Raw genomic sequence first — 20,031 nt, 5'->3', positions numbered from 1 at the left:
CCTTATTATCAGCTGCATTTCCATAGATGGATTTAATGTACTTCTTGAAGTCTCACATTTAAAATGTTGCTGAAAGATGAAAATTAAAAACTGCTTGCAAATGGCTTTTATTATTGGGGAATAGAGAACATTTTTCATGCCTGGTAGTACCACGGGCGGTCTTGACTGATGAGGAGACAAAACTAGTCCTTTGTCTTTTCTTTGGAAAAAACAAATCACAGATGAAAACACCAAACAGATTCTCTACTTCCTGTATTTTTATATTTTTTAAACCCCCAAAGCCTATAAATGCTAATACTGCCAGCATTATACAGCCTTGTTTACTCATTCAATACCATTTTATTCCCACCATAAGTTTTACTCTCCATTTCACATTTTCTATTTCTACACATTGTAATTACTCTTTTATCCATTTGTTTACTCCTTTGTATTTTATGCATTGCCTGTTTTATTTTCTGCTCTACAGTGTCCTTGGGTGTTCTGAAAGGTGCTTATAACTTAAAAATTATTATTATTATTATTATTATTATTATTATTATTATTATTATTATTATTATTATTATTATTATTTGTTGTATATGGAAACACAGTTAAAGCCAAAGTCTCTAACATTTCTACCCTGCATTTGTAAACAGAACAGAACAAACGTGGCCTTTTCTCTCAGAGAACGAGGACGATAGAGAGCAGCTGTTGAGCAGAAATAATACTGCATTAACAGAAACAATGATGATAGTGAGACAAAATACTATGAGACAGAAAAATAAAATGAGTCAAAGTTATATTGTAAAAATGTAAATAAGCACAGATATAGCTGCACAAAAGTCTACAGGAATATTCTAGAGGCAAAAAGCACCACAAAGACATGAATGGAGTCAATTTTTTTTTTTTTTTTTAACGTTGGACAGGAATATTCTAGCCTACATCAGGGGTGTCAAACTCATGCTCTTCCAGGGGCCACATTCAGCCCAGTTTGACTTTAAGTGGGCCGGATCAGTAAAATAAAAGTGTAATAACCTTTTTCTCTTTGTTTTAGTGCAATAAAAAAACATTAAATTATAAAAAAAAAAAACATTTCCACTTACACACTATCCTGTCACAGAAAAATGTGTTTAACCTGGAAAAACTGAATTTTTGAAAGAAAAATAAGTGCAGTTTTAACAATATTATGCATCAACTTATCATTTATACATGTGCATTATACACAGTGTTACACAAATATTTACTAACAGGCATAATATTGTTAAAATTTCCCATAATTTTCTGAAGACATTTCAGGTTGTTCATATTTGTTCAGATTATTCACATTTTATTGTTAACCTCCTAAGACCCAGGAAATGTCAGCAAAGGACAAGCTTTTTTGTTTTTAATTAAATAAGTGCCTATATTGGAAACATCATGATGCAACAGTTTTTTCAGATTTTAAAAAAAAAATTGTGGAATGTCCTTGTGGTGGACAGTTTTCTTTTCTTTTTTTGTATAAAGTTGTGAAACTCTTGTCCTCTTGTGGACAGAAAAGGATTAAAGGATTGTCTGTAAATGTAAATATTTTCAGTGTAATGTTATTTTTTCACATTAAACCAAGAAGAAAAATTGTAGTTCTCATTATTTTTAGGTTATCATGCTATTATTTTACTAGATCACATTGGTCTGAATGTGGAACATGAACTAAAACAAGTTTGACACCCGAGATTGTTAATATCGTCTATGTAATTTTAACACTTGCAAATTCATTCCACGGGCTGGATTGGAACCTTTGGCGGGCCAGTTTTGGCCCACGGGCCACATGTTTGACAAGCCTGGCCTACATACTGTGCGATACTGTTAATGGCTCGAGATACAACCCCACCATCAAAGGTCCATGCCCCCCTAGACATCCTGTATCCAATAAAAAAAGAGGAGTGAGTGGGTGAGTGGGGGACTGGGGTGTGTGTGGGGTTTGGGGGCTGGGCTTGGTGGGATGGGGAGGTGGGCCTCCGGGCCCCCAGGGCGCTTGGCTGTGGCATCGGGGTGCGCACTGGCCTGCAGCGGGTGGCAGACTGGGCCGGCCTGGCTGCCCGGTGTGCTGGGTGGGACCCCTGCCTGGGGAGATGGGTGGCTCCTGGGCTCGTGAGGCTCGGGGACCAGCGCCTTGCCTGCCCCTGGGTGGCCGGCCCCCCGGCCGGGGGGTGGTGGCTGGCATCCCTGGCCTCCTGGGGCCTGTGCTCAGCTGCTGTGGGGCCTCTGGTGGGGGCCTCCCTCGACCATCTTCGGGGCGGGCACACTGTTGCCTTTCGGGGGGGGCGGGCTGGATCCCCCCTCTCTGTGGTGTCTGCTGGATTGCCGGGCCTTGGGGTCCTCTTGGTCGGTCCCTGATCCTTGGAGGGAGTGCGGTTGCGGTTGCATGCCTGTGTTCTTCACTTCAGTCTGTTTGCCTTGTTCACTCTGTCACAGCAGATTAATGTGAACAACTGATGTTGTGTGGATTTGTTTCTGGTATTATTTGTTATAGGTATTATTGTGTGAATGTGGTATACGACACTTTGTTCATGCTTTCTTATATTCTTCATTTCATAGGTCTTATGTATCTCATTGTTGTGTTTTTTTTTGGGTTTTTTTTTGTAGTTTTGTTTGTTTTGTTTTGTTTTCTTCTCTCTCTTCTTCCCAGTTTACTCAGTTCTGGTTGTAGTTATTGTCATCATTATAATTGTCTCCATGGTTATTGCTGTTTGTATTGTTGACACTTTCTTGTGAGGGTCTTCACCACCTTCTTCTCTCTTGTTTTCTCCCCTTCTTCTACCCCCCCACCCCCACCCCCCATGTCAGGTCCAGCATCGAAATGTGGTTCAACTAAACTCATAATAATCACAGTAGAATATCAAAGGGCGCTTCATATACTTTATGAAGTTACCCTTGGCAAAGCAAATTTGTTCAGCGCCAAAAGGAACCAGACCACCATTCTGCTGTTAGAACGCTGGACAAGACAAGTAGGGAAAAAAAAAAAAAGTAGTGTGAGATACTCCCTGGTAAAATGTCCAAATAAAAGAGGATACACAAGCAAAGGTGTTAGAAAAATGGGCAATGATGACTGGGAGTACAGTTGGTGTCAGCTGCTGCCTTATCGGTACAGACAGCTGCCTGTCAGCCAGCTGAGCCCATAAAAAAAAAGAAAAAAAAAAAAAACAAGAGGAAAAAAGAAAATACAGGAAGAGGGTAAGATCTCTGAGGGTGAAGTGCTTCAAGATAAGGAGTAGATCTGACTAATTCTTAACTCAGGTGCCATTAAACTAGCTACAAGTATATGAAGGGGGGGCACAATGAGATGATGACACAGACAGAGAATAGTAGGATGTCACATGACTTGGAAACACTGATGGAAATATGACATTACTCTTCCTTCACCTGTTTCTATACATATAAACAGATGCCATTCTATCTATTGTGCAAAATGCAGTCGCCTCAGATAATCATCCAACTGTCTATTCCATAGAAATTTTACCAGATTCAGAAAAAAATATCCTCTCAAATATAGAAAATAATAATATATACAGTGTACATAAAAACATGTCTGCATACGCAGACAAATGTACACACTTGAAGGTCATTGGTGGAGTACTGAGACAGAAAAAAAGCACACACTCTATGACTACATACTTTTAAACCCTGTTTGCAGAGAGAGATTAACGTGTGTGTGTGTGTGTGTGTGTGTGTGTGTGTGTGTGTGTGTGTGTTACATTAGTGTGTTTGGGTTTCCCTGTAAGTGCTTTTCTCCAGAAAGAAAGAAAACTGATGGAGAGGAGGGATGCAGAGGTGGGCCAATCCAAATAAACAGTCAGGAAAGTGGATAATGTCCCCTCTCATACACATAAACAAACACACGTACTGAAATACACACGCAGACGGTCTTGACGTGCTATTTCACATTGCAAATGGTCAGAGTTTTTCTCATCTCGTCTCTCTGTCTCATTTGCTCCTCTATCTCCTCTGCCTCATTCTGTGGGTTTCAAGTGCAAATGAATCCACACTCCAAGGATTATGGGTAAGTACTTTGAAGTGGCAAATGATGGCCTCCTGTGGCTCAGTGCAAGAAATGCACACATGTACAGATGTAGACACTTTATTCTAGAACACAGACACCTGCATCCACTCACACATGAGCTGTTTGTACACACATGTAGCCACTTCATTCACACACAGGGTGGGCAGCTGGAGGAGTGTGCGTGTGTGTGTGTGTGTGTGTGTGTGTGTGTGTGTGTGTGCGTGTGTGTGTGTGCATGCGCACATGTGCATGTGCATACTGGTGTCGTGGTGTTTAGACGAGGACAGATAAGTCCATTTCTGTGCACAGATGAGGAAGAATTTAGTCAGTTGAGATTACACTGTAAGGGTAAGGCTTTATGTTAAGGACTGGGTGACCATAATTTGATTTCCAAAAAACAGGACACCCAGCCCTGCCTCTAGATACTTGATCACACACTATGTAAGTACTGTAGTATTCTGTGCAAAGAGCCGCTAAACCCTGAGAAAATATTTCAGTGAAACAGTCTGCTTGGAATTATTTGATTATTCTAGCTGTAGAAGTGTGTGTATGTACTTGTCTTCTTTTTTCACTTCATATTTATTCAGGTTATTCACATTTTATTGTTAAAGGATAGTTCGTTCATGTAAATATTTTCATAATTTAATGGGGTTTTTTTTTTGCATAATTTATAGGCACTACATATATACATATATATATATATATATATATATATATATATATATATATATATATATATATATATATATATATATATATATATGGGTATATAACATATATATATATATATATATATATATATATATATATATATATATATATATTTTTTTTTTTTTTTTTTTTTTTTTTTTTTTTTTTTTTTTTCCCCATATTAAACCAAGATTAAAATTAGGAGTCATTATTTATGGGTTATTATTTTACTTGACATCACAACTGGTCTGAATGTCTGAACTAAAACACATTTGATACCTTTGACTCTTAAAAACTTTAGTATCACTTGTCTCTTCATGATTATCTCCATTTACATATGAACTCTTGTCATAAATGCCGCGATAGTAGTAGGTCCCACCCCAAAGAAAAGCGATAGGAGAGACTTGGGGCAGATAAATTTGCACTTCTAAGAACATGTGGACGGATAGATCAGTAAGCCACCACTCACAGTGAGGGCAGTCATATTTTTCAACATTGTGTTGGGGGGGGCAGTAGGTAAATATCCACCATTGAGTAAATCAAGAAATAAATAGAAAACTCACAAAACACCAACTACAACAGGCAAACATATGGGATCAGGTGAGGAGAAACCAAAAACTACCACCATTTAAGTGGGTTCCCCCCCTCCCTCTGAGCCTATACCTCCCCCTGCTGTGCGTCTTCATCCTCTCTAATAGAACTCTGCACTGTCAGATACAAACAAGCACAGGTGAAGTCTGAAAAACTGTCTGCAGAAAACACAAGCTACAGATGAAATGCAAGTGGAGGACAAAGACAACAGGGACAGAAGAACACATCCATAACCCACTTCAACATCTGTACCATCCAAACTCCAGGATTTTCTTTGAATTCCTACATTTTCTGGATTCTATCAAATGACATCAGGGAGTACCTCCAAGAAGCAGCAGCATAATAACCAGGAGCTTAGAAATCTAGTCTGCAAGAGTTATGAGGGCTTTACAAATAATTCCAGACATGAGATAATATTTGTATTCCATTACTGTGTAATAACACAAAGATGAGAACTGTGTTTCTGTGTCTGAGCTGTTTCCACCTACAGAAGGAGCAGGTCATCATTAGTGGCTTTTCCATTGGACAGATGCGCAAAACTTTACTGATATTTACTAAATGTCGAAAAAACAGAAGTGCTTGAAGTCGGTTTTCCATTAAATCACAAATGCGATGATTTGTTTATTTAGTATCACAAGATGACATGAGAAGTCATTCCATAAACATGGCGACAAACGTAAATATCGTATTGTTTTACAGATATATTCATTATTATTATATATTACCCCTCGATCCAGAACTAAATTAAAAAATGATTTGGTTTCCTCGTGTGTCCACATATACCGTGCCATGTTTCCTTTAAAACTCTTCTTCTTCGCTTGTTGTAAAGTCCGTCAACATCTGTTTTTTTATTTATTTTTTTTTATTTTTTTATTCACGTGACTCTAGTTCTTAGACTCAAGGTCTTTCCATTGCAGTTTTGCATGATACTATTTGCGCTACACCCGAAAAACCACATCTTGCCAGCACAAAAACTTTAAGCGAAAAACGAGAGATTTGGCAAAATTGGCAATTTTCCATTTGGCAAATTTTTATGCGCAAGTTATATGCTCGCAATTTGAGGGTCAATGGAAAAGCAACTATTCTGGGATGGTCAGAATGGATTGCTTCCACTCTTTTTTTTTCTACGTCTTTTATAACGGGCAAGGGTAAGTACCCATCAGGCTCATGTGTTAAGAGGGCCCTGCTTACCTCTGTCCTGGAAAGACATAAGATGTCGTGTGTGTTCGTTCGATGGTTCAGGTTCATGACAGACCATTGAGCTGCCATAAATGGCCCTCAACTGTTGCAACAACTTAAACTGCCCCACGTCTCACAAAATGAACATTTAGTTCAGATTCCATCATATCAGGAGACAATGTAATTTACTAATCAACACAGAGCACACCACTAAACAGGCCAAACCTCAGGTATAACACTTGAAGTTTTTCCGGCCACTTCAGGTCTCAGCTGACTGTTTCTATAAAATGTCCTGTGAATTTGACATGAACTTTTAACAAAACTGCAAAAAAGAAGAAAAAAAATCTATTAACATTTCAAATGATGTGCATTTGCATAAACTGGTTTGGATTGAATTAACTAAGCTGCATAATGTTGTCAGAAGTTGAAAGTATGGGCTATGTTACACATGTCTGTATTAAACCAGACAGTACTAGAACGTTCTGTTGCTGCTGTTTCTCTTAAACGGCTGTGATGTTTGTTTCATGGATGAAGCAGAGGAATAATTGGTGAGGTTTAACATTTTCACGGGAATATCCCAAAGATACTGAGGATCCGTCAGCTGGTCATTCATGTGGGTTAAACTTGAAGTGCTTTCATTTCTTAATATCCTCAGTGACTATTTTTTTGAAAACAAACCCCCCCCCCCCAAAAAAAAAACGTCAGGTGAGTGTAAAAGATTTTATTTGAAATTAAATTGAAGAACATTTATGAAAATGCAACTATTGAGGGTGGAATGCATCACCAATGAGCAACTGTGTTTGTAAACCACAGCACCACCACAAACTTAAACTGGACTCATATATACAAAACAAACAAAAAATACACTAACACAATTAGTAAGTAATTATGGAAATCAATCAGACTCATAAACAGAATCAATAACAGCATTAGTATCAATAAAATCTATTCCCATCTCTGAGACTACATGTGAAATTGCTAAACAGCTCATCTTTAAAAGGTAGAAGTTAGACAATGTTGTGTTTATAATGTGGCTTATTTTTACATCATTTACTGCAGGTTAAGTACAAAACAAGGAAGGCAGCACGGAGACAAAAATAAGTATCAATACATGAATCATAATAGAACAACAGTCACTGCTGCTGTGACTTTAGGTCATATCAACCCTGTAGGCAATAACAGAGCATGGCATAAAAAGACAGAAGGAAAAAAAGAAAAGAAAGACACTGCAAGGACGCAAGATGAAAGAAAGAATGTAAGAAAGAGTGAAAAAAGGAAGAAAATGAAAGAGAGAAATGAGGGCACACTGACATATTCCACCCACTGAAAGACTAATCCAATCTGCAAGAGAGACAGGAAATAGAAAAACTGGAGTAAATCAGGAAAAGAGTGAGCAAAAGAGATAGAGATGAGATAAGATGGAGAGAGGAGACAGAGGAGAGGCGCCGTGTGCTAATCAGCAGGTTTCTCGCATCGTAGGCAGGAAGTCAGTAGTTTGAAATGCAAATTAACCCCAAACCTGTTTTCTGCTCTTCCTCTGTGGAATCACAGCGTTCTGCCGTGGCAGCTCCCCTACCTGTCAAAGCTCCCATAATTCACTCCCTCATTTCTAACACGCTCTCCTTCTTTTATAGTTCACCTTTTCTTCTTTTCCCTTCACAGCGCTAAGAAGAGCTAAGAAATAAAGTTGTTTTTTTTTCTCCCAGTTCTGACATCCTGCCCGTCCAAAACGAAACTAAAAAAGTCTAATATATTGTTGGACTTCCTTTAGTTGCAGTGGTTCTCCACCAGGGGGCGTGGACACTCTCCCAGGGGGCGCAAGCACAGGACAGGAGGGGTAAAAAAATCACGAAAAATCACAGACTCAGTGGCTATTTGTACAAGGAGATGGGGGGGGGGGGGGGGGGGGGGGCAAGAGGCTCATGATGCTGTTAGTGGGCCTTTGTTCAAAAAAGGTTGCGAAACAATGTTAGCTGTGATTACGATAATTACGTATTCACAGTGGCATCCTTCCGATACACTTCTGCACTGTCACAACATTTATTTTTGTCCAGAGCTGTATAATTTTTTCGGTAAGATCTTGTATTGATGATGGGAGAGTCGGACTGCTACGCAAAGTCTTCTCCAGCACATCCCAAGGATTCTCAATGGGGTTAAGATCTGGAATCTGTGGTTCAGGTCTGGAGTCTGTGGTTCAGATCTGGACTCTGTGGTTCAAGTCTGGACTCTGTGGTTCAGGTCTGGACTCTGTGGTTCAGGTCTGGACTTTGTGGTTCAAGTCTGGACTCTGTGGTTCAAGTCTGGACTCTGTGGTTCAGGTCTGGACTCTGTGGTTCAGATCTGGACTCTGTGGTTCAAGTCTGGACTCTGTGGTTCAGGTCTGGACTCTGTGGTTCAGGTCTGGACTTTGTGGTTCAAGTCTGGACTCTGTGGTTCAAGTCTGGACTCTGTGGTTCAGGTCTGGACTTTGTGGTTCAAGTCTGGACTTTGTGGTTCAAGTCTGGACTCTGTGGTTCAAGTCTGGACTCTGTGGTTCAAGTCTGGACTCTGTGGTTCAGGTCTGGACTTTGTGGTTCAAGTCTGGACTCTGTGGTTCAGGTCTGGACTCTGTGGTTCAAGTCTGGACTCTGTGGTTCAGGTCTGGACTCAGGTCATTCAGTTTAATCAGGTTTTACTGACCTGATTCCTTTGAACCTAGACCTGAACCAACTGAACCGACCCTAGATCAGAACACTGCCCCCACAGACTTGTACTGTAAGCACTAGGCATGATGGGTAATCACTTCATCTGCCTCTCCTTTCACCCTGATCCACCCGTCACTCTGGACCAGGATCAATCTGGACTCATCAGCCCACATGACCTTCTTCCATTGAAACCGAGTCCAATCTTTATGCTCCCTGGAAAAACTGAAGCCTTTTTTTTCCCCAATGATAAGTGGTTTTCTTAAGGCTACACAGCTGTTTTAGTCCTAATCCTTTGAGTTCCCTTCACACTGTGATGGTGGAAATACTCTTATCATGCCTTCACGTGCTATGGGAATTATGGTAAATACCAGTTACGAACTTGAAAAGTGCACATTAACACACACACACACACACACCCCACGTCATATTTTCCACTGGAGAACTGGGAAAAAAACTGATTTACCAGCTGCTGAAAATGACATTTTCAACATGGTGGAGAGCAACCATGGAAACATTGCAGATAATGAAAAAATATATTGTTGATAACTATGCTTTTATTAACATTCCACAGCTGTTAACTGATGATTTTGCACATTTATAGAATACACAGTTCGCAAAAAAAATAAAAAATTTAAATTCTAAATGCTGTATTAGATGAATTAACAAATCCAAAACTGTTTTACCCAAGTAACAGGTCACAATAAATTGTGTGTCAGCCATTTTTTACTTTGCTACAACAACAAAAGCACTTGAAGTCAATGCACATGCAATTTCGAATTCACTAGTGGAAAGGATCATCTTCCCGACAGCACCTGAAGGCAGCATTACTTCGCTATTAAACACAGAGTTCTACTGTTTTTTTGTGTGTGTTTATGTTTTTTTTAATGATTTGATTTCATCACGTTTGAGTGATGCCAAGATTAATAACTATTAACCCAATTTAGTAGTTTCAGCTCTTCGTAGATGTCTTTTTTTATGCATGCCAATAATTTGACTCTTCTGAAAACAGATTAGCATCTTTTCCACAACCACAGAATGTATCTTCAAACATGGTTGTTTAAGAAATGAGAACCTACTTACTGCACCAGTAAAGGGTTAAATAACTTTTTCCAGCTGAAACATAATCACTCATGCAGTAATTATCCAATGGGAGGCATTTACCCATTTGCTTAAATAAATCCAGGTGGCGACTTGTTTTTTTAATCCATTTTTTTGGTCGGAGAAGTGTCTTTTACACAGAAAGCTGCATGGGCTCAAAGAAAACCTGTAATTTGTACCAGAGCAGATGAATGTCATTACAGGGGGCTGCTACACCTGCTGAGGTGAAAGTCATTCTGGTAAAAATAAGACCAATATCTTCAACCACAGGAAAACTAGTGATGGTTTTATAGTGAAGTAAGCTCTAACATGGGGTGAACAAAAGATCTACCAGGACAAATTCCCACACCACCTAATATTCCCTTAAAGCTTGAAAAATGTTTAATAGTCTGTCCACACTAATGGAGATTGTTTTCAACAGGTCTTAAAATGAACCAGAAATGTCCACGACTTTTGTTTTATAAAATATCTCTGTACATATCAGAACACAAACATGCTGAGCCAAACCATGGTTTATGACAGACATAATGTGCCAAATAAGGGTTTCATGTTTTTTTCAATTACAAAACAGGTCTAGAGGCTTGGAAAAATAATATCAAATGCGGCTTATGCTGTCGGGGGCCAACATCGAGGGTATATGCCCGGAATCCCTCCCCAATCCTTTGCTATGTATAAATCTATCCACGAAACAACTGTTAGACAATCAATATGAACTCAGTTTGAGCTGGACCTAAGAATGGCAGAAGAATGGTCAGAGAATCTATTTTTCCCCACAAAACTCCATCTAATGAATGAAAATGACACCATGGCCAGTCAGATATTTTCACACATTTATATGCATGTTTCAAAAGTGAAAATATGAAATACTACAATCTGCACATAAAAACAAGCTGGGACACATATCATTGTATTATCATGTTTTTTCACCTCAAATGGGACCAAAAAAGCTGCATTTGATGCCCTGAGTTTGGGGAAGGCATCACTATATAACAGTGGTCCTCAGTCTTTTTCTCTTGGGCTCCCCTTTGGAGGATGAAAAATCTCCAGGCCTCCCTCATCCCCAACAACATTGTAAGAGTGGTGCAATTAGAAGTTTTATTGAAAGAAACATCAATATCCTAACAATACTTAACGCTTTTTCCTGAATAATTTTTTGTTCGAATTAAATATCGCTCAGATTTTTGCTTGAACAACACAAATAAACTTAATCAGACTGCTCCCTGCGACAATATTTTTCCAAATAAAAACAGGAAATGTGCAATTATCTTACAACTATGACAAAGTTTTTAGAACAACAAACACATTTTGGTAACAAGATGAACATTTTTAACAGTATCAGTGGCTGCAATGAGCCTGTTTCCATCACACATCTCAGAACATTAAAGTGTAAACTGTACAAAAACAGAAACATTGTAAGTTTTTCTTTTCCAGTCCAATCCTTGTCCATTCTCCAAACCTAAACTCTTTGTCTAGTCTAGTGACAGATCACCATGGCAGGAGATTGGTTTGTTGTATGTCCCTAAAATGAGTCCAGGGTGCTTTAACACTAAAACATTAGTTCCACCCAAGGTTATAATAGTTTTGGATTTTTCATTATAGTTTAGTTTTATTTAGTTTTGACTTTTTTGCTCTAATTCAGTTAGTTTTAATTAGTTTTTAGAGCAGGTTTGGTAGTTTTTATTAGTTTTCATTATTTTCTAAATGCTTAGTTTTAGTTTCTTTATATCTTTTATCTTCTTCACTGTCGTATTCAAATAAATCCCAGAACGGACTCTGCTACTTTCTCCCACCTTTAGTCTCCATGTTTCCAGGTAGAGTGGGGATGAGAAGACCCCTAAACGACAAGTGACAAGAAGTGACGGACCGTTAAATATCATATGGTGCCAGCAGCTAACATTGCTTGAGGGAAATAAATCGATTTTATATCAATCCGACACTGACAAAGACGAAAATGAAGGGAATTTTATCCAGAATTTTTATACGTTCTAGTTTTGTAAGCACACAATACAGTTTCAGTTAGTTATCATTTTTTTCTTTTAATTATAGTTTCTATTTGTTTCAGTTACGAAAATGTTTTTACAATTCTAGTTTTCGGCATTTCGTTAGTTTTCGTTAACGATAATAACCTTGGTTCCACCTACTACATGTTCTAACCTAAAGAAAAAGGAGTGATCCCATGCCCCCCCAGCAAGCCTTCATGCCTCCCCTAGGGGGCTCGCCCCATGGTTTTAGAAACACTGCTATACAGCAATAAATAACACTCGGCTTTGACCGTTTCATAACTGTAACATAACACAGCTGATAAATTCAACTTAAAATATCAGTGGTTGACAGGAAATACCAGAGGTTAATGCTTTTCTTTTTTTCTTAATAAATTAGCCAATATTCCTCACCCACATGCCACAAACAATAATACTTTCTTTCCTTCCTTCCCTCTCATCTCTTCTACTTCGTTTTCTCCTCCAGTATTTCTAAATATGACTCCTCTTCATCATTCTTCTTCTTCTCTAACCCCTTTTTGCTCTCTTATAACCCTGCTGTGACATAATGAGGCCAGCATCCAGAGAAGTGTGAAGTCTCTGTATCTTTCTTTTTGTTCCTCTCTTCCTGCCTCTTCCTTTCTTGCCGTTTTTGTTTGCACACTGTTTCTGTTTCTTTCTGCAGGCTTATTGTTGTCAGTGGCAGCAAGACTAAGGGAGCTGAGAAAGGCCAAACAACAGCTTTTTGAAAAGGTCTCTGTGAGGGTTTGTCTGGACCCTTATCTGCCTTTTACCACCAAACACTGGCACTTGTTGCTCAACCTGTCACCACTTGTGTGATTTTTCATTTCGGTCTTATTTTTTTTTTTGTCCCTCTTCCCCTTGTCTCTTGCTGTTTATCTCACTGCTTCTCATCTCCACAAGGCTCTTCTTTCTCTCTTATCCACTCTGTCACTTAACTGTAGGCTCTCTTTCGGCATTCTTAGTTTCCCTAGTATGTTTTCTTTTATACTCCCTCATGTTCTTGATTTTGCATTTTGCCCTTTTTCCCTCAACCCATCTCTCTGTGTTATCTTGTTTTCGTGTATGTCGTATTATTCTTTTCATCCATTTCCCTCATGGCTTTATTTTTCACAAAATGTGTTACACCACCGTCCCTCGTTCCACCTGGAGCCAGATAGCATTACGCCGACGGGGCTGGGGATATACATGAGCAATCTGTCATTTGTTTCTGTCATTTGTTCCTCCAGTTCAACCTGAAGCCAGACCTCATCCACTCTGCCGCAGTGTGGAACTAACCGTCTGACTGGGGCTCATTTGAGACAGATGGGCAGCATTTTCAAGTGGGCAGGTCTGGAGGGCTTGTGTCAGAGCCACATATTAGAAGTTACACATCAAACTCTATACAGCTCAAAGTGTAGAAACGGAAGAGGAGGAGTAATGGCTAATGTGTAGCACACATCTACTCCTGCTGTTTTATTTAATAGGATGTATCTATAGCTGGGTTTCCATTACCCTCAAAATGTAAACTGCTCAATAGAAAACTGGTAATGGAAACACAGACAGACAGACAGACAGACAGACAGATAGATAGATGGATAGATAGATAACTTTATTCATTCCATAGGGAAATTTACAATGTTGCAAAAACTGTCAAAGGTCGCAAAAAAGTTTTCACGCTCTCATGAGGTGGTTTTTGAGACATTTCGATATAGAAGTATAGCCCAAAAGTGTAATGGAAACACATTTTATGTATTTTCACACATCTGTGCACGGTGGTTTTGCTCAGGCCAAACGTCTCACCTATGACCCTGGACTCAGATCAGGTGGTTCTAGTTTGTACAGGGCAATAGACATTGGCTTTTGTGTAGGAACTGCTTCCTGAGGGCATGACAAGTCTGGTGCCACAAGATGTTCAATCACATCACACAGGTCATTAAACGTTGCCCAGGTCACTTGGAAATTCTGGATCCACAACTTGTTGGTGAATTCCTGATGTATTATTCTCTCCCAGAAATCCATTCTGCATGGCCACTGCTATAAATACGTACTTTGCCTTGTGATGATTATACATTCCCTTCTTCTTTTGTTTGCAATAGCAGTAGATGAACTGACACTACAGTGCCAACACTGTGTAGGTTTGCCATCAAATTCAGAGCATTCATCTTCCTTAACCAGTGTCTTGCGAGAACTATGCAGTATTTTACGATAATTACAACATGTTGCAAGATGGGACTTTACTAAAATCACTCATCAGAAGCCAAACACTCTTCAATGGAAACACCTACAAGTAATTGTACTTTGTCGAAACTGTAGAAATATTGCTTTTATTTTGCGGAAAACTGTAATGGAAACCCAGCTTATGATAGTTTATCAGATCAGGGGGCTTTTTCCTCCAAAATAAAATTCAAGGAGTCTCTTCATTGTCAGTTTGGTTCCAACAGTGCTGCTGTTGTTAAAGACATAACTACTGAGTTACCAGGGGTTAAAACACTCAAATCAAATGGACAAAAAAATCAGGTTTATGTTTATTCAGTCATCCTCCGTAACACAGAAAGCAAAAGCAAGGCTAATTTTGTGTCAGTCGACTCTGAATTATGTTGAGACTGAAAAGGCTTAGGCAGAAGATAAATCCTTATGTACGCCTCGCCTACATTCAAATCTAAATCTGTTTTATTCTACCAATCAAAAGAGCAAAAATCATTCCTGCTTCTATCCCTCCAAAATATATTTCCAAACTAATATTTCGAAAACCATTAATGAATTGCACATCTTTAAATCTATATCATAAAAGCCTAGCGCCCTCTGTATGTGTGTGTGTGTGTGTGTGTGTGTGTGTGTGTGTGTGTGTGTGTGTCGGGAATCACAAAAAATAAGGAAATAGCTGACTGCTGCAGTTTGGCATACGTATGTATTTTTGGTCAAGGAAGAGACTAGTGAAAACAGCAAGTTGATAGGACCAACATTTTGTGAGATATTAGTAATTTTGGAATACAATAGCCTTACAGTCACGTTGCTATGGCCAGGACACTTTGGCGCTGACTGCTGGACAGATGTGGTACAGCATGTACGGATATACAACAACATAAAAACTACCACATGTAGAACCCCACGGATCAACACGCTGGTTTCTATTTATGTCATTCCATAATTTAACCCCAATAACAGAAAGACATCTTTTAACTGAACATTTCAGTTCAGGTTCCACCTTCAGACCCATTCAATCTTAAGTGGATCGGTAATAAAATAACATAATAATATGTAAATGATCACGACTAAACAACCATACTAAACTAAACTAAACAACCATGAACAACCTTAAAATAAGTGGAATTTTAACAATATTAAGCCTGTTTTGTGTTTTTGTAGATCTGAGGCATAGTTTAGGCATAACATTGGTAAAACTGCACTTTTAATTTTTAATACCAAGACAAAAATTTTGAGTTTTTATTCATAGACTATTATGCTATTATTTTACTGGTCTGGTCCACTTAAGATAAATTTGGGTGTATGTGGCCCCTGAAATAAAATGAGTTTGACATCCCTGGTCTATAGGCTAACAGTGGGTGAAGTGAGGACACCCTGAATGGGACATACAGTAGCCTATCTCTGCTGTAAGACCATTATGTTCCAGTTCCACCTGGATGGGAGCTCTTTGTCCCTCAGCCAACATAGGGCAGCTATGAGCATCGAGTGGTAAAGCAACACAGGGTTACATGAGGTTGAGGGTTATATCACTGTGGTTGCTAAGCAACAGAGTTTGACAACAACTGATGATTTGTTGCTGGGTAATGAGACATGTCAAAGAGGATACTGTAGCTAACAAAAATGTAGATTTGACAAGTTTGAAGTTGAACTGGTATTAGAAAAGAAGGCGAGAATATTTCCATTTCTGTTATTTCTCAACTAATGTAACCTATAAAATGTAGTGCAACTGTCACACTGAGTTAAATGACTGCCACCGCGGATGAAACATTTAAGATGCACAACTATATGTAAAGAATATCAAAATGTGGTTTGAGGAGTATTTTACATGCTGCTTTGTCAGCTTTATCTGACAGTTACATGTCTATCTCTCTCTTTCAGATTCAGGCTTTATCCACACACTACATTTTCACTTTAGAACAGTGTTTGAAAATTACACTTAGCAAAGTTTCAGTAATAATCTCAGAACATTCCATCATGCCATATCACATAACTGGGGGGGGGGGGGGGGGGGTCATGTGTCATGTGTCATGGGACATGTGTATGCTGTCAATGTCGCTTAAAATATGTCAATGCATTCCAGCTCTTAACAGTGACTGACCACCAAAGCCATTCTTGGTCCCACCTAAGCCAAATTAAATAATGCCTTTACGTTGTTTAGAGACTACCTGTTCTAATGTTTCCTATTGTAATGATCCAAGTTAGTTGACATTATGTATTTCTTACTGAAAAACATTAAAAGAACCTTGTAGTAAGAGTCCAAACCCCCTACCACATGTCTAAATCACTTCTGAAAGTCTGTTATTTTTTACATTATAGTAGTTTAATCAAGTAATCAGATAAAACTTATTTTTGCTTGGTTAAAGAGCAATTACAAATACACAAGAGGAAATAAGGTATTTCACTTAATAATGAAGGACCAATTGGTTTCCTTATTTTTTATTTTTTATTTTTTTTTGGATAATTAACAGTTTTATTTCTTACATTCATATTGTGCATATACAACAAAATGTATTTTCTTGATGAGAAACCTTTCAAGCAATTGCAAATACAAATAAAAATAAATGAAAGACAAATAAAAATAAATAAAATTTAATTACTTTCCACTAGGGATGAACCAATACCACTTTTTTTCAGACCGTGTACAAGTACGAGTACTTACATTTGAGTACTTGCTGATACCGAGTACCGATACGAGTACTTAATAATCCCATTGCAGTTCTTAGTTCCTTTTGTAAATGTGCGTTATTGTTGTTGTCATTAGTCTGACTGGAACAAAGTGCTGCTACTGACATTTAATGTGTTGGAATGAGCGTTTCTCAATTAATCCACCAGGGGGCGCCGCTCTGAATTAACCATACTGGACAAATACCACAAAGAAGAGTAAAGTTTTTTGAGAAGAAGAAAGTCAGTAATAACAAACATGGAGACGACAGAGGCAACAATAATGTGATACTAATTTTGCAGCGTTTTCACTGGTAAGGTTTAAAAGTTTAGCTTCAGCAGGTAGAGCAAAGAGAAATGAGCCATAAGTTTCGTTTTTACTTCTGTTGGCAGCACAGTCTGCACTGCTCCGTACATCCACTGGTATTCTCATTCTGTTTACGCATCCGCGAGCACCTGGTAAACGGATGGAATGTACGCAGAGGACGGACAGAATGCTGCGTCTGTATCTTTAACATTAGTTGCAGTCAGCGTTACTTTTATCACCGTCATTTATTTTGAAAAATCTCCACACTCTTCACACTCCCCACACATTATTCCACCGCTGCGTACCTGCTGCACTGAACTGTGAATGTCAAACGGCTGTAAGTGGTATCGGTGCATTTGTATCGGATATCTTTTACGAGTATGAGTACGAGTACACACACTGAGTATCGGAGCCGATGCCGATACTCGTATTGGTATCGGTGCATCCCTACTTTCAACTTAGTATTTCTTGTAAGTATCTTACTTACTATAAAAAGGCCAGCTTCCACAGACTGACAATGGCATACAATGATGCTCTAAGACTTTTATTGAAAAAGCCCAGATGGACTAGTGCTAGTGAATTGTTTGTGTCTAATCATGTAAATTCGTTGCGTGCTGTGCTGAGAAATCTGATGTTTAAATTTATGTGTTGCCTGAATCACTCGGAAAATACTGTAATTTTATTGCTGACAAATCTTGCATATAGTGCTGTACGTTACACATCTCTGTTCTGGAAACACTGGTATGACTGCCTCTTGAAAGTACAGAGGTTTTTGTTTTTTGTTTGTTTTTTTGTTTGTTTGTTTGTTTGTTTTTTGTTTGTTTTTTTTATTTTTTTTATTTATATATATATATATATATATATATATATATATATTTTTTTTTTTTTTTTTTTTTTTTTTTTTTTTAAATTGTATCTGTATTTCTCTCTTTGCTTTTTAATGTGGACCATGAGTCTGTAATAAAGCTTATCTATCTATCTATCTATCTATCTATCTATCTATCTATCTATCTATCTATCTATCTATCTATCTATCTATCTATCTATCTATCTATCTATCTATCTATCTATCTATCTATCTATCTATCAAAAATATAACACATTAATACATTTTTTTAAAAAGGCATAAACATTGCCTTTTTGTTCTGCAACTGAGCTTTGGTAGCTCTAAGTTTCAGACTTTACAATTTAGACATAAAAGGAATTCGTTTTGGCATGGAAGAGGTAAGAACATTTGAACGGGAACTTGGAACGAGTCAATGCATGAACAGTTTTACACATTTCTGCTATATTCAGGAGAACCAAGGCAATGCCCACCCCCCACACACACACACACACACACACGTCCAGTTAATGGATGATTTGCTTTATTTCTGCAAAAAGTAGTTGGATTTTGCCAAAATTAGGCCATTACAAGGTAAGAGAAAACTTTTAGCAAGCCGTGCACCATTTTGGCCGTGCTTTTGGAAACCTAACTGTGCAAATCACAGGTGCACGGCTCGCTGCCTAAATCTGTGCTTGTCACAATCGTAATAAACTATCTACACATTCGACAGTAGCCACAATTAACAGAAACCTAACCCTCCGCAGGGCTAACGTTATGTTAGTAAGGTACATTAACATTAATCTCATTGATTTGCGCTACGTTAATTTTATTTTTTCCTCGGGTCCTCCCCTCCATTCTGGGTGTCTTATGAGAAGATGCTATATCGGAGATGTACTATTATGGCATGAAAGGGCCGTGTTACAACGGATACATGTCACGGCATTCACCTTGCTGTTCAGTCTGAAATGCCTCCACACTTTTGACATTTTCTGTCTTTTTTATTTAATTTTATTTTGTCTTTCGTCATCACTGCTGTATTCACTCGCCTGTCAATGCTCGCCTCTTCCATCTTCCCGCTGCTCCTTCGTGTGAGTGACTTAAGCGCGTTGTGCCTCATAAAGTAGTCTGTGCAAAATGCCGTGCTGTGAGCTTTACAATTAAATAAGCAATTCCTCAAGACAGAGAAAATTCCTCGATCATTTTTTGTAATCGAGGTACTCGCATAACTCGAGGAATTGTTTCACGCCTACATTATAGCAAAATATATAGCATTATCGAATATTATAAGAAAACCCTGGAGATTCCAAACAAAAAACACTGTGTCAGAAATGTTTCCAAACATCTCTGGAGACTTTTCTAGTTTCCAGAAATGACTGAGTAGTGTCAACATAATGGTGGTAACACAAAGCCTTAGACAAACAGTAAATGTCTCTGCTGAAATAAAATCAGTTTGTACACTGTGTACAGGACACAGATATTAGCTGGATATTAGTTTGTCCTCTGTCCAATATCCCTCACTGCTCTTCATCTCTCATCACCTGCTGCCTCAGTCCTCCTCTGTCTTTAGTCTCTGGTTCTACTTTCTGTATTTCTGCTTCTAATCTGTTGATTCAGTCTCACCTGTCTCTCTCTCTTGTCTCTCACCTTTCTCTCCCTTTCTCACCATCACCCCCTTTTCTCACACTCAGTATTCTCTTTTCCAAGCTTTAGCCAGTACCACATAATATTGCTTTTTTTATTTCTTCACAAAGATGCTTCTTCTAGAGCAGCTCTGCTTACGTGCTTGTTCATGT

At 38.5% G+C, this 20,031-nt stretch overlaps 1 protein-coding gene and 1 long non-coding RNA gene across 2 annotated transcripts in view; one reads left to right on the top strand and one right to left on the bottom strand.

Moving 5' to 3' along the window:
- Positions 1-20,031, bottom strand: part of grip2b (glutamate receptor interacting protein 2b) — a 388,052-nt gene that overhangs the window by 172,130 nt on the left and 195,891 nt on the right. The window lies entirely within an intron of this gene.
- On the top strand, positions 12,317-15,340 carry LOC115419607 (uncharacterized). Its single transcript, XR_003935445.1, has 3 exons — positions 12,317-12,329; positions 12,424-12,425; positions 15,183-15,340. It is a non-coding gene; the product is annotated as an uncharacterized LOC115419607 (long non-coding RNA).

Source organism: Sphaeramia orbicularis, chromosome 5 (genome assembly GCF_902148855.1).
Source record: "Sphaeramia orbicularis chromosome 5, fSphaOr1.1, whole genome shotgun sequence".
NCBI lineage: Eukaryota > Metazoa > Chordata > Actinopteri > Kurtiformes > Apogonidae > Sphaeramia > Sphaeramia orbicularis.
Note: the sequence above shows the minus strand (reverse complement) of the source record. Positions and strands in the feature narration are given on the sequence as shown.